The sequence below is a fragment of the Diceros bicornis genome, chromosome 8 (assembly GCF_020826845.1).
Source record: "Diceros bicornis minor isolate mBicDic1 chromosome 8, mDicBic1.mat.cur, whole genome shotgun sequence".
Classification (NCBI taxonomy): Eukaryota; Metazoa; Chordata; class Mammalia; order Perissodactyla; family Rhinocerotidae; genus Diceros; species Diceros bicornis.
Window position 1 is genome coordinate 82,704,332 of NC_080747.1, and position 6,000 is coordinate 82,710,331.

At 37.2% G+C, this 6,000-nt stretch overlaps 1 pseudogene; it reads right to left on the reverse strand.

The window, feature by feature from the left end:
* Positions 1–839: 839 nt before the first annotated feature.
* LOC131409270 (large ribosomal subunit protein uL10-like) lies at positions 840–2,282 on the reverse strand (annotated as a pseudogene).
* Between the last annotated feature and the right edge of the window lie 3,718 nt (positions 2,283–6,000).

Here is a 6,000-nt window from a genome sequence, read left to right on the forward strand (position 1 = left end):
TAGTTTACGTTAGGGTTCGTTCTTGAAATTGTACATTTTATGGGTTTGGACAAATGTATAATGTATCCACCAGTACAATATCATACAGATTAGTTTCACTGCCCTAAAAATCCTCTGTGCTCTGCCTATTCATCCCTTCCTCTCCTCTAATCTTACAGTATGTAGCCTTTTCAGATTGGCTTCTTTCACTTAGTATTGTGCGTTTAAGTTTCCTCCAAGTCTTTTCCTGGCTGGATAGCTCATTTCTTTTCAGCACTGAATACTATTCCACTGTCTAAATGTACCACAGTTTATCTATCCATTCACCTACTGAAGGACATTTTAGTTACTTCCAAGTTTTGGCAATTATGAAAAATCTTCTATAAACATCCACGTGCAGGTTTTTGTATGGACCGAAGGTTTCAACTCCTTTGGGTAAGTATCAAGAAACGCAATTGCTGAATCATACAGTGAGGATGTTTAGTTTCATAATAAACCAACAAAATATCTTTCAAGTGGCTGTACAGTTTTGCATTCCCACCAGGAATGAATGAGAGTTCCTGTTGCTCCACATCCTTGTCAGCATTTGGAGTTGTCCGGGTTCTGAATTTTGGCCATTCTAATAGGTGTATGGTGCTATCGCATCGTTATTTTAATTTGCATTTCCCTGATGATACGTGATGTGGAACATCTTTTCTATATGCTTATTTGCCATCTATATATCTTCCTTGGTGAGGTGTCTGTTAAGGTCTTTGGCCCATTTTTAATTGGTTGGTTGTTTTCTTTCTTCCTTTTTTTTAAGAGAAGTAAGACTGTATTTCTTTGTTTCACAAATAAAGCTGGCTGAGTTGGTTGCTTTTTGGTGATTAGTCAAAGAGACCAAATCCCGTATTCTCATCCAACTTCTCCAACTCTTCCTTTGCTTCAACCTTGGCTTGGGCTGTGGCGGCAGCAGGAGCAGCAGTGATGGCAGCACCCACGGGGGCACCCACAAATGCAGGTGGATCAGCCAAGAAGGCCTTGACCTTTTCAGTAAGTGGGAAGGTGTGATCAGTCTCCACAGGCAAAGCCAGGACCCGCTTGTACCCATTGATGATAGAATGGGGTACTGATGCAAGAGTTGGGTAACCAATCTGCAGACACACTCTGGCAACACTGCGGACACCCTCCAGGAAGCGAGAATGCAGAGTTTCCGTGATGTCAAGCACTTCCAGGTTGTAGATGCTGCCATTGTCAAACACCTGCTGGTTGATCAGCCCAAAAGAGAAGCAGGAGATGTTCAGCGTGTTAAGCAGTGTGGTATCACTAGCTCCCACTTTGTCTCCAGTCTTAATCGGCTGCACATCACCAAAGATTTCAATGGTGCCTCTGGAGATTTTAGTGGTGATGCCTAAAGCCTGGAAGAAGGAGGTCTTCTTGGGCCCCAGACTAGTGTTTTGGGCAGGCACAGTGACTTCACAAGGGGCGTTGGCACAAGGGGCGTGTCCCTGATCTCAGTGAGGTCCTCCTGGTGAACACAAAGCCCACATTCCTTAGGATATGAGGCAACAGTTTCTCCAGAGCTGGGTTGTTTTTCAGATGCCCTCAGAGAGCCTTGTGCCTCATCGTGTTCTTGCCCATCAGCACCACAGCCTCCCTGCAGAGGGACACGCAGATCTGCTGCATCTGCTTGGAGCCCATATTGTCAGCTCCCACAATGAACAGCCGTTTGTTTTCTTTTTTCTTTTCTTTTTTTTTTTTTTGTGAGGGAGATCAGCCCTGAGCTAACATCCATGCTAATCCTCCTCTTTTTGCTGAGGAAGACCGGCTCTGAGCTAACATCCACTGCCAATCCTCCTCCTTTTTTTTCCCCCCCAAAGCCCCAGTAGATAGTTGTATGTCATAGTTGCACATCCTTCTAGTTGCTGTATGTGGGACGTGGCCTCAGCATGGCCGGAGAAGCGGTGCATCAGTGCACGCCCGGGATCCGAACCCGGGCCGCCAGTAGTGGAGCGTGCGCACTTAACCGCTAAGCCATGGGGCCAGCCCCGTTTGTTTTCTTATTGTTGAATTTTAACAGTTCTTTGTATATTTTGGATAACAGTCCTTTATCACATATGTCTTTTGCCAATATTTTCTCCCAGTCTGTGACTTGTCTTTTCATTCTTTTGACGGTGTCTTTCAGAGAGCAGAACATTTTCATTTTAATGAAGTCCGCCTTATCAATTCTTTCTTTCATGGGTTGGGTCTTTGGTGTTGTGTCTAAAATGTCATGACCATTTTATATCATCTAGATTTTCTCCTATGTAATCTTCTAGGAGTTTTAAAGTTATTCATTTTACATTAGAGTCTGTGTTCCATTTTGAGTTAATTTTTGTGAAGAGCAAGGTCTGTGTTTAGATTAATTTTTTTTGCATGTAGATGTCCGACTGTTCCAGCACCCATCTATTGGAAAGACTATCTTTTCTCCATTCTTCATTGGCCCCTTTGTCAAAGATCAGCTGACTATATTTATGTGAGTTTATTTCCGGGCTCTCTAATCTGGTCCACTGATCTATTTGCCTATTCTTTTACTAGTGCCATGCTGTCTTGATTACTGTAGCTTTATAGAAAGTCTTGAAGTCGAATAGTGTCAGTCTTCCAACTTTGTGTTTCTGCTTTAATATAGTGTTAGCTACTCCGAGTCATTTGCTTCTCAATATAAACCTTAGAATTAGTTTGCCAATATCCACAAAATAATTTGCTAGGATTTTGATTAGGATTGCATTGAATCTACAGATCCAGTAGGGAATAATTGACATCTTGACAAGAGTGAGTCTTCCTATGCATGAAAACGGAATATCTCTCCATTTATTTAGCTCTTCTTTGATTTCTTTCAGCAGTGTTTTGTAGTTTTCCTTATATACATCTTATATGTGTTAGATTTATAGCTGAATATTTCATTTTGGGGGGTTGTAATATAAATGGTATTTTTTTTTAATTTCACATGTTCATTGCTGGTATATAGGAAAGCAATTAACTTTCGTATATTAACCTTGAATCCTGAAACCTTGTTATAATTGCTTATTAGTTCCTGGAGTTTTTTTTGTCAGTTCTTTCAGAATTTCTACATAGGTGATCATGCCATCTGCAAACAAAGACAGTTTTATTTCTTCCTTCTCAACCTGTATACCTGTTCTTTTCTTTCTTTTCTTTTTTTTTTTTTGGAGGGAAGGGGTCTTATTGCATTAGCTCAGACTTCCAGTACAGTGTTGAAAAGGAGTAGTCAAGGAGACATCCTCGCATTGTTCTTAATCTTAGTGAGAAAGCTTCTAGTTCCTCACCCTTAAGTGTGACGTTACCTGAAGGATTTTTGTAGATATTCTTTATCAAGTTGAGGAGGTTCTCCTCCATTCCTAGTTTACTGAGAGTTTTAAAATCGTGGGTATTGGATTTTGTCAAATGCTTTTTCTCATCTATTGATAAGATCATGTGATTTTTTTCTCTTCAGCCTATTGATGTGATGGGTTACATTAATGGATTTTTGAATGTTGGACCAGCCTTGCATCTCTGAGATATATCCCACTTGGGTGTGGTGTATAATTCTTTTTATACATTGTTGGTTTCGACTAAATATTTCTTTGAAAATATTTGTATCTATGTTCGTGAGAGATATTGGTCTGTAGTTTTCTCTTCTTATAATATCTTTGTCTGGTTTTGGTGTTGAGGTAATGCTGACCTCATAGAATGAGTTAGGAAGTAGTCTCTCTGCTTCTATGCTCTGAAAGACATTGTAGAGAACTGATATAACTTCTTCCTTAAATGTTTGGTAGAATTCACCAGTGAACCCATTTGGGCCTAGTGCTTTTATTTTGGAAGGTTATTAATTATTGATTGAATTTCGTTAATGGATATAGTCCTATTCACATTGTCTATTTCTTTTTGTGTGAGTTTTGGCAAATTATGTTTTTCAAGGAATTGGTCTATTTTATCACACTTATCAAATTTATGGGCATAGAGTTGTTCATAGTATTCCTTTATTATCCTCTTTTTTGGTATTTTTGTAGTTTTATTTTTAATGTTTAAATCTTTACTTCATGAAATTAATATAATGTTATATGTCATTATACCTCAATAAAAAAAAAGAAGAGGGAAAAAATTTTTACTTCACCTTCTTTTCACCACTAATTTGAAATTTGATCAAATGCTAAGTTCCTACGATGAACTGATTTGTTTCTAATTTATTCTGATTCTTCATTTCTTCCTATGCTATTTTTTTATTTGTTTTATTGAGGTATAATTGACATACAACATTATATTAGTTTCAGGTGTACAACAAATGATTTGATATTGTATTTTATAATCCTTTAATGTCCATGAGATCTGTAGTGATGTCCCATCTTTCATTTCAGACATAAGTAAGTTGTGTCCTCTCTTTTTTTTTCTTAGTTAGCCTAGCTAAAGGTTTATTCATTTCATCAGTCTTGTCAAAGAGCCACCTTCTGGTTTCATTGATCTTCTCTATTGATTTCCTGTTTTCAATTTTATTTATTTCTGCTCTAATTTTTACTACTTTTTTTTTCCTTCTACTTACTTTGGATTTAATTTTCTATTTTTTTCCTGTTTCCTAAGGTGGAAGCTTAAATGATTGATTTTTTGATCTTTCTTCTTTTCTCATATATGACTTCAATGCTATAAATTTCCTTGTAAGCTCTGCTTTTGCTGCATCCTACAAATTTTGATAAATTGGGTTTTCATTTTCACTTAGTTCAAAATATTTTTAAATTTTTCTTGAGATTTCTTCTTTCACTCATGTGCTATTTAGAAGTAGTTTGTTTAATCTCCAAGTATCTGGGGGTATTTTCTATCTACTTTTCTCTTATTGGTTTCTAATTGAATTTCATTGCTGACTTAGGGTAGATATTGTATGGTTTCTATCCTTTTAAATTTGTTAAGGTGTGTTTTATGGCCCATAATATGGTCTATCTTGGTAATGTTCCATGTGAGGTTGAGAAGAATGTGTATTCTGCTGTTGTTGAATGAATTAGTTTGTAGATGTTCATTATATCTGGTTGATTGATGGTGTTGTTGAGTTCAACTATGTCCTTACTGATTTTCTGCCTCTGGATCTGTCCATTTCTATTTTTTTTTGTTGTTGTTTTTGGTGAGGAAGATTGGCCCTGAGCTAACATCTGCTGCCAATCTTCCTCTTTTTGCTTAAGGAAGATTGTCCCTCAGCTAACATCTGTGCGCATCTTCCTCTATTTTGTATATGGGATGCTGCCACAGCATGGCTTGATGAGCGGTGTGTAGATCTGTACCCAGGATCCAAACCTGTGAACCCTGGGCCGCCAAACAGAGCACACCACCAGGCCAGCCCCTGAATCTGTCCATTTCTGATAGAAAGGTGTTGAAATTTCCAACTATGATAGTGGCTTCATCTATTTACTTATTTCTCCTTGCAGTTCTGTCAGTTTTTGCCTCATGTCTTTTGATGCTCTGTTGTTAGGCACATACACATTAGGGATTGTTATATCTTCTTGGAGAATTGACCCCTTTATCATTATGTAATGACCCTCTTTATCTCTGATAACTTTCCTTGCTCCAAAGTCTGCTCTGTCTGAAATTAATATAGCTACTCCTGCTTTTTTTTGATTAGTGTTAGCATGGTATATCTTTCTCCATCCATTTGCTTTTATTCTAGATGTGTCTATATTTCACTGAAGTGGGTTTCTTGTAGATAAAATATAGTTGGGTCTTGTTTTTTGATGTACTTTGACAATATTTGTCTTTTTCTTTTTTTTAAATCAAACAAAGTTTAATAACATGTATATATGGGAGAAACTCAGGAAAATTGAGTAACTCCAATATCTGTCTTTTAATTGGGGCATTTAGACCATTGATGTTCAAAATCATTATTGATATAGTTGTATTAATACCTAACATATTTGTAACTGTTTTCTATTTGTTGCCGTTATTCTGTGTTACAATTTTGTCTTCCACTTTTTTCTGTCTTTTGTAGTTTTAATTGAGCATTTTATATGATTCATTTTCTTTCCTTTC